At 43.6% G+C, this 9,652-nt stretch overlaps 1 long non-coding RNA gene across 2 annotated transcripts in view; it reads right to left on the reverse strand.

The window, feature by feature from the left end:
- The window catches only part of LOC137642823 (uncharacterized), a 64,325-nt gene extending 56,109 nt beyond the window's left edge, over nt 1–8,216 (reverse strand). Inside the window, exon 1 of one of the 2 annotated variants that reach the window (XR_011044861.1) lies at nt 7,865–8,210. This is a non-coding gene — a long non-coding RNA (uncharacterized lncRNA). Of the gene's footprint in view, nt 1–7,864 lie in introns of both variants that reach the window. The other variant, XR_011044860.1, reaches the window with a different exon arrangement.
- Nucleotides 8,217–9,652: the final 1,436 nt, after the last annotated feature.

Genomic DNA, 9,652 nt, shown 5'->3' on the forward strand with positions numbered 1-9,652 from the left:
TCGATTTACTCTTACTGCAAAGTGAAACTGTGATACACTCTCTCTCTATCGTAACGATAGAGCGCATGTTGAACGTCCTGAACGTCAACAACTGCGTAGTCTAAACGTTAGTTCATCTTTGAAAACAGTACGAAGACTATCAAAGAAATTCTTTCATAAAACATTACATTTAAAAAGTTTTAAATTCTTTAAAGGCTAAATACGATATAACGGGCTCAACGTTGATTAACTTCGGTTCCAAGTTAGGACCGCCTACTATCAGGAAAGGTCGCATATAAACAAAACATAAAAATTTATTTTTATATGTTTATAATAAATGGAAAGTTAATCGAAGAGGCCTAATAAAGGCGGAGAGATATAAAATATATAGATCTATAACGTGTTAAGCAAAAATATTAAAAACCTAAACACACTTCCGTCTAAGGGAAGGGTCGGCCATTTAAAAGTGAAAGAGAGTCCATACTCTCTTTGTCACCATAATTAAATCTATCCAAAACGAGTTCCAGTTTTGAGATGAAGATAAAACACCTGCAGAGCGAAAGCTCAAAACTAGAATAGTGTACTTCACCAAATAGTTGTGAAAACAAATCCAGATAGTAACAGCGAATTAGTAGGTCTTGCAGGTAGCCCGACAGAGAGAAAAATTGAGTTCTGTGTTTACATTGAGTACTGAGTACCTGCACGACAAATGGCGCTGTTGAAGTACACCCCCTACCTGCATTGCGATCGCTGGCGGATTTTTAACGTAGAGTTTTCTGTCGAGCAACAGAGTTGCAGCTTATATAATCACCGGCTAAGTTTAATATTGAAAAATATATATATATATATATATATATATATATATATATATATATATATATATTATAAGGACGACGTCTTACAACGCTTGTAGCACTCTTTTTACCTTTGTACATATTCTGCGTAAATACCCTGTACATATTGTTTATGCATTCATGCGCAGATCACCTACCCATCAATTTCTATGTAAGACTCATTGTTATATGTCAAGGGTAGGATTTTATATTAACCATAAAATCAATGTAAGAAAACACAAATGCCCGCATTTCTCACCTGTTTGTGGTCGGACGGTCACCTAACCAGGTCACTACAATTCCGTCCGCACAGGTCAATGTATTCGACCCGTCTCGGAAATAAAGCATCACTTGACTATGGTCTGTCTCTTATACCTCACAAATGGTGACCCCGGAGTTTTCCGTTAATGGACTTACAGCGGCGATTTCCAAGGACATCGTTTGGGCTCGTGACTCCATTCACCTCAACACCATAACCAGACTCATCACTGCGCAAGTTATTTTGCGCTTTGGGGGTAGCAAAATTTTGCAATGGAGTTTCCTTTAACGGACTTACAACAGCGATTTCGACAAATCTTTTGGGCTCGCAACTTCACATATCCCAACGCCACTAACGGCCTTATTACGGCGCAAATCCTTTTGCGTTCTGGCATTTCAAAACGCAGTTTTTGCCACGTCAATTAGCGACTACTCGGCTGGCTGGAATTTCTACTCCATTAGCGGACTAAATACGGCTCACTTCTGAGTTTCGGAGTGTGAGGTACGATAAGAGATTCAAAAGTTGATAGTACCTCGCCCTTCACAACCAAAAGACACGGCGCAGTAGCCACGCAAACAACACAAACGGCTGCCTCCATTCACACCGGACGCGGTGACAGTATGGTTTCAGCGTGCCGAGTCCCACTTCAGGTTAGCAAACATCATCGACGAATTGAAAAAAATGTGATATGGTGATGGCATCACTGACGTTGGACGCGTTCAAATGAACCTCCTCCTAGCTGAAACAAGAGGCCAGGACCCATGAGGTACAGCAACCTTAAAAATAAATTAACGGAGGTCTATGATCTCCAGATATCCCTGAGGGCCCAGTGTGTCCTCGACCTAATGATAACGCCCCTCAGCAACCTGGGACAAACTGCTGGACCTCCAGTTGAACAAGCTCGATGGCGACAGGCGGCCCAGGGAGATAGCCTATCAGGGAGATCTTCCTCCGTCGCCTTCCACGAAGCATCCGCGCCCAGCTGGAGGCCGCCGAGGACCTGGAAATGTCATTGTTGGTCGCAAAGGCCAACAAACTCCACCTGGCAACCCAGGCTGCCAGATACGCGGTCACCACCTCCATCAATGCCGTCATAGAGAAGACAGATGAGTACCCAGTAGAGCCAGACGATATAGGGGTCAATGCGATCCATGGCGGAAGATCCAAGTACTTCCGCCCACGGCCCCCACCACACCGACAGCAGCAGCGACGCCAACAGGAGCAAGGGCAATAACAAGAGGACCACTACCACAAGGGCTCCGACCTTCCCAGATGGTGCAACCTCCACCGAGTCTGGGGGAAAGCGGCGCGGAAGTGTGTCCAACCAAGCACCCATCCAAAAAACTAGGTGGGCAACCACGCCTATAAGCAACCGTGGAGCAGGTGAGGCCCGATCACACGGGCGTCTACATCCTTGACGTCTACTCAGGAAAAAGGTTCCTGGTGGATACCAGTGCTTCAGTGTCAACGATCCCGCCCCCAAAGGACGACCATGGCCTTCCATAAGATGACAGGGCCACTTTGGTTGCCGTGAACGGAAGCCCCATCACCTGTTATGGGACAAGAACACTGTAGATATCCATCATGGGCCAGAACTACAGCTGGCCTTTCCTGATCGGAGATGTCAAGGGGCCCCTCCTGGGTGCACACTTCCTCGCTCACCACGGACTGCTGGTAGACGTATGTTGCAAACGACTAGTGGACCAGGGTACTTACCGGTCCCACCATCTCTCCAGTGGGCCCAGCCTCCCCAGGGTGTGCTCAGTCACGCCCCAAGAATACAGCCGCCTGCTGCAGGAATTCCCATAGGTTTTCAAACTCGAGCTCCGCCAACTGGAGGGCGTCCCCGCCAAACATGGGATATTCCACCATATCTCTACGACTGGCGTCCCAACCCACTGTAGGTTCCAACGCCTCCCTCCGCAAAAGCTTCAGGACGTCAAGCGTGCCTTCCAGAAGATGGAGCGCACAAGAATCTGCAAAAAGGCGTCCAGCCCATGGGCCTCTCCACTGCACATGGTCAAGAAACCCGACGGGGGTTAGAGGCCCTGCAGTGATTATAGATGCCTCAATCTGGCCACGATACCTGACCACTACCCACTGCCCAACATGCAGGATCTCACCAGAGCCCTCCACGGGGCCACTATTTTCTCCAAGATGGACCTCTTAAAGACCTATTTTCAAGTCCCCGTGCACCACGATGATATCCCAAAGATGTCCATCATCACCCCCTTTGGGTACTACGTATTCTCCTACACGATGTTCGGCCTGAGAAACGCTGGAGCGACTTTCAGGCATCTGATGGACAGCATTTTGGGGGACCTTCCCTTCTGCGCCGTCTATGTCGATGACATCCTCGTGTTCTCCAAGACGCAGGAGGAACACCTGGGGCACGTGAGGACGGTTCTGAAGCGACTGCAGTGGAATGGTCTTGTGGTACGCTTCGACAAATGCACATTCAGGGCTGAGAAGGTGGAGTTCCTGGGGCACGAACTCTCAAAAAGGGGCGTGCGCCCCGTGATGTCAAAGGTGGATTCCATAAACAAGTTCCCAACGCCGAGCTCCATGAAGTCCCTCCAGGAATTCATCGGCATGGTGAACTAATACCGAAGGTTCCTACCCAAAAGGCGTGATGACCGCCCTTCTCAACGTCCTGAAGGGGAAACTGAAGAAAATAGTGGGGTACCCTTCAACAAGAAGCCTTCACGCAAACAAAGATTGCCTTCTGCAAGGCCACAACCCTGGCCTACCAGGACCCCGCGGCCCCCGAGGTTAGCTACGGATGCCAGTAACATTGCGTGCGGTGCCGTCCTTGAGCAGGTGATCAACGACGTGTCCCTACTACTCGCCTTCTTCAGCAAGACGTTAAAACCACCCGAGATTCGCTACAGCACTTTCGACCGCGAGCTTCTGGCAGTGTACCATGCCGTCAAATATCTCAAATACTTGCTGAAGGGACCACCTGCCTCTAGTCCATGCTTTCACCAAGCCCAGGGATGCAATTCCGCCTGACAGCAACGACATACGGCCGCCATCTCCGAGTTCGGCTGGTCTATCAGCTACATCCCTGGGAGAAAGATTCCGGTGGCCAACGCTCTGTCAAGAGTCAGTATTAACTCCATCCATATCGGGGTGGACTACGGAGGCATCGCCCAGGAACAAACAGCCGATTCCGCCACAGCAGACGCAAAGTCCTCCTCGACCTCACTTCAATGGGAGGAAGTCTAAGTTACATCCCAAGGGCCCCACTCTGCTCTGCGATACCAGCACAGGCCGCCCTCGACCTTTCATCCCTCCATCGAGACAAAGGCTGGTATTCGACGTCATCCACGGCCTCTTGTACCCCTCATCAATGACTACTATGAAGCTGATGATGACCAACAAGTTCGTGTGGCCAGGGATCAGGAAGGACGCACACGAGTGGGCACGTGCATGCACGACCTGCCAAACCAGCAAGGTAGGCCGTCACACCCAGTCAGGAGTTGGCAGTTTCCCTCAACCCAAACGACGGTTCGGACACATCCACGTCAACAATGTGGGGCCCTTACCACTCTCGGGCGACGCCAGATACCTCCTCACAATCATCGACCGTTCAACAAGGTGGCCAGAGGCGACTCCCGTGACTGAAGCATCATCAGACGCCTGTGCCCAGGCTCTTCTCTCCCGCTGGATCAGCCATTTCGAGGTCCCAAACGGCATGACAACTGACAGAGGTCCCGCTTTCATCTCGGACCTGTGGGCATCCCTCGCCCTCCTGATGGGGACAAACCTGCACTGCACGACGGCCTATAACCCTGCAGCCAACAGCATGGTTGAAAGAAGCCATCGGTTCCTGAAGACAGCCTTAATGGCCCGATGCACAGACGAGCATTGAGTCAAGCAACTTACCTGGGTCCTCCTTGGTTTTCGAACAGTCCCGAAAGCAAACGGCAACGCCTCTTCTGTAGAAAAAGTCTATGGGGAGACCATCATGGTCCCTGGCGAGTTCTTCCCCTCCAATCCAGACACCGAAGACGTCAGCCTCGCCCAGCTACGGGAAAGGGCAGGAAAATTCACACCCTGCCACAAAACGTACGCGGACACGACAAAGCATTTCAGGCCTGCCTCGCTGGACACCTGCCGCTACGTCTTCAGTCTTCATCAGGCAGGAAGGTCACCGCCACCCCCCCAACTCTCACATCTTTACAAAGGGCCCTATCGCGTGCAGGAGAACGAAGAGGACAATTAAAATCATGGTCCATGGAGCAGAAGACTGGTTGACCATGGATAGATTAAAGCCTGCTCATATAGAAAGCGACATCGACGTACAAGAGTAGCAAGGTCAGCGCGCACGAGTGCCTCCCCAGAACAAACAAATAGAGGATGTAAGAAGCCCGACCAGACGCGGTTCAAAGAAACCACAACCAGCAGTCGAACCCCCTGGTTCTCCCCACCAAGGTGGCATCCTGCAACCGCGTATCGAGTGTAACGGCATCCCTCACTAGAATTGTCTGGCTCGTCTTTCAACTTCACCGAAAGTAATACAGTACCCCTATAATTAGCGGAGAGTTTGTATATGCACTGGAACAAATAACTATAACAGAACAAGTTAACTTGTTCGAACTTGCGCAAATGCAAAATTCTGTACATAGAGGGGTAGAATGATCGAAGACATAAATAATGAATTGATAGCATCAAGTCCAAAATAAGTATTATTAGTAAGGGAATAATGTGAAATGTTATGATAAGGAAAACAGTTTGAAACAACTGAAACAGGGGGGTAACAAGTTTTAAGCTTGTGTAAATTCGAAATATGTACTCTTATTATTGCATCAGTGAATACAAACATACTGAATTACCAGGGGCAAGTCGAGTAGAATACTTGAATGTGCATGTGAAAAACAAATCTCTTCTCGTAGAATACTTGATTTTCCAGTAGAGAATGGTATTTTGACTCATACTGGAAGAAGTATAAAGGGGGAGGGACTAAGAAATATACGAAAAAAAAGTGAAGGGGAGGCTAATGCGCAAAAGAGTAAAAAATGGTTGCTACGCAAGAAAGGTATGTACAGACGAAACGAACGGGAATAAATCCGCAGAAAGCTTAAAATGGTTAGTGCACACCAAGGCATGATCAAACGAACGAACAGCAGCGACTACGTCCAAAACCCTTAATGTCAACAAACAAATGAAAAATAGCACAGTATTATAGGATGCAGATAATTTGCATAGCTTCCCAAGGATTTATTATACGTCGCAGAAAATAATGTATAGAAAAAAATATTTGTTTTACTACTATTGACCATTTTCCCCATCCTAAAACCCAGGTTCCCACCCTGGATATATCACGGTATTTCTTGCTGCTTATTTATTAGCATAGAGAAAAGATTTTTTACCATTAATTACCATTTTCCCAGTATATTTTCCTCACCCTAAACTCCCAGTTCCCACAGGGTGTGGGTGTCCCTCATTATCGGCAGATATATTAGAGTATATCTCAGTAATTATTTATCAAACCCAAATTTAAATGTCATTTTTTAATAAAACAGGAGTTTTCCTATGGGAAAAGCATTATCTTCCATTGAAAAATGTTCAGACCAGAAGTATTGTAAAACCAATGTACAATAATTATAAAGCTCACGATTCACTAAAAAGCTGTCTAGAGTGTAATCACTAGAAAATAGTCTGCAGTATTTAAGGTAAGTGAACGAATCATACACGGATACATTGATGCCAAGTGACAAATGTTCTAATAATAGTATCATTGGTCATACAGAATTATGGAAGGTGAAGAGCAAGGACGGTGCTTGTTGCGAGGAGAACCCAGCCACCTAGTTTAGTTTAGGTGGGTAAGCTTGGGTTACAACATATTCCTGTTTCCCCAAACCCAAATTCCCAGGTTTCCTATGATAAACTTCAGCTATATATTTGTCCCACTGGTTATGGTATGATTTATTTATATGTACCATTAGTGCATATTGAAGCACACACATTTTTAGGGTAGTCGTGAGAAACCAAAATGAGTTGTTTGCACCAGCATTAATGGTCCCCTATGCATAAAACACATCAAACCAATTAGAAAATTATTCAATAAAATTTTACTGTTAAACATCTAATGTAGACAATAAGGTTTCATATTATATTTTAACAAAATACACAAAATATTTTAATCAACATATTTCAATAATCTCTACTTTTACATTAGTTTGAACCCTATAACCATGATCCGCATAATTATGCTGGAAAGCTACATGATTAATGTATCTGACGGGAAATAACAGGGTAAAATTATAGTTAGGGACGGAAAAAAATTATGAACAGACAATAAAAATGTCCTGTAGTAAATAATGTGCTATTATTGAACTTGACCGTTTTAACAGCAAATAAACCGAAAACCCATTAGACCGTCAAAGAACGGGGGTATCTTTTAGAAATTCAATAGTTTTTGCTGCGCCGTGGGCTCGCTTCACTCGTGGAAAGACGTCAAGCTCCTATGTACTGGCAAGCAGTACATGTTGAGCTGAGCACTTTAACCCCATTGATTATTATTTCTTAGATAATTAAGTTTCTATTTCCAGTGAAAATAAGTAATTTTCAAAGAAAACGGAAGTTTATTAAAAGGAAACACTCGTTTTTTTAGTAGACAAGCCTTTTCCGTACGTAACTATAATAAAACCAATAACAGTATTATACAATTACAAAAAATATACAGTAGGCGATAACCCTAAGCTTAGTAAAGTTGACTATTGTATCAATTCACCTTCAATTGAAATGTCCATTATGCAATATAACAATAGGTTATAACGTTACCTACCCGTCAAAGAAGTTTATGGATGTCAAGGACCAGCAATGATCTAAATATTCACACACAAAGGCAAAAGGAAACAGAGTTATCGAGATCTGAGTCTAACAGTGTTGCCAGATGTGTTAGTGTAAAAATCTCCAAAACAAGATAACAAAAAATCCCCAAAACCCAAAAAATTTCAATTTCCACAAATATACTTTCTTCTGTTCATGTTGACTTTACTCATATAGAAATTACTCACCATACTAATTGCAACAATATAAAGATTTACTAATTTTTGTTTCTTCTTCGTAGAAATTTATACAAAATATCCCCATTAGACACTCAAAATTTCCAAATCTAGAGATAAATTCCCATATCTGGCAACACTGCTTTGAGAACGAACAATATTGTAATGTTTACTGATCAAGGATGACGGATTGAAGGTTTACCTTTGCAACGACTCCTCCTCAGATGTGATATTTTTGTCTTTTCTTTCACCTTAGGTAGAGTTATTTTGTTTCTTTTAAAATGAATATATATATATATATATATATATATATATATATATATATATATATATATATATATATATATCCTTAAAGCTCTATTCCATACATAAAGATTGAGATATGAATAATCTCAATAAATAATACTTAATATATTATTTGCCATTACCTAAGCAACTGTGGAATAAGGAAATACTGTAGTACGAAAATACCCACGTATGAATTTTTCCACAAATAAAGTCCAGTGTCGCCATTTCTTAATTTCCAATACCTCAAATCACATCAATGTGGGAGGGATCATGGATAAGTTGCCGATAATCTCATTAGGGAATAATAGAACATTTTTATCAGATTTGACTTTGAGAAGTCTCTGCACAGGGCCCCCTTTAGAGCAGGCTAAGAGATGATTAATTTCGAGAATTTAAAGTTGGCGTGTTAGACAAATTTATTTCTTAACTAGAAATCAAATCTATAGTTTTTATTTTAGATGTCCCATTATCCTTCTCTCCAAACATACATATACTGTATACGCACGCAAGCTTGCGTGCGTATCTTTTTTTTTCTGCTTAAATCTAAAACAACAACAACAACAACAACGAGCTTGCTAAAGAAAAACAACCTTTTTCCACTGTTTTACAATCTGTTCTGTTTATAATGACGAACTATGACAAGAACCAAATAGGTTTGAGATTTTTTTTTTCTAACTTCGAATTCCTTAGTCTCATCATCTCGCATCATTTTAGTTTAAGCTATTACTTTGCAATGATCTAATTCTTTTTCATCTTTTTAATATTTTTCTATTAAACCTCTCGTTAGTTTCCCTGTTTGTGCCCTTTTCTCTTGTTTATCTCATCTTTGCTCCTTCGCGTTAGACCTGAGCTTTCATAAACTCTTTTAGTGTCGGATCCAACCTTTCTTCTTAGGCTGATCCTCCATCACCCCTCTTAACTAAAAAAAAAATCATGCACATGGTAGCCAAACAATCCACCAAGACTTTCCACAACTGATAACCTATACAAGTTGCACCATTCTACGACAATTTCATAATACGTAATAACTTTGATAATTATGCAAATTACCTTAGAAGGGTAAACTCGGTCGCGCTCGACCCCGACGCGTCTCAGAAATCGGGGAAGGAGTACAGCTACAGCAATGCACATCTGGACACTACTAGAGCGTGTAGGGGAGACACCTCCTGCAGGTCGATCACCCACAAATTCAGTCACGGGGGTGAGTCACGTGAGAAAAACCTCTTTTTTTTTGACGCTCGGGGTCGCGTACGACCCACTGTACCTATCCAGGGTTAAAT

The sequence above is a fragment of the Palaemon carinicauda genome, chromosome 6 (genome assembly GCF_036898095.1).
Source record: "Palaemon carinicauda isolate YSFRI2023 chromosome 6, ASM3689809v2, whole genome shotgun sequence".
NCBI classification, from domain to species: domain Eukaryota; kingdom Metazoa; phylum Arthropoda; class Malacostraca; order Decapoda; family Palaemonidae; genus Palaemon; species Palaemon carinicauda.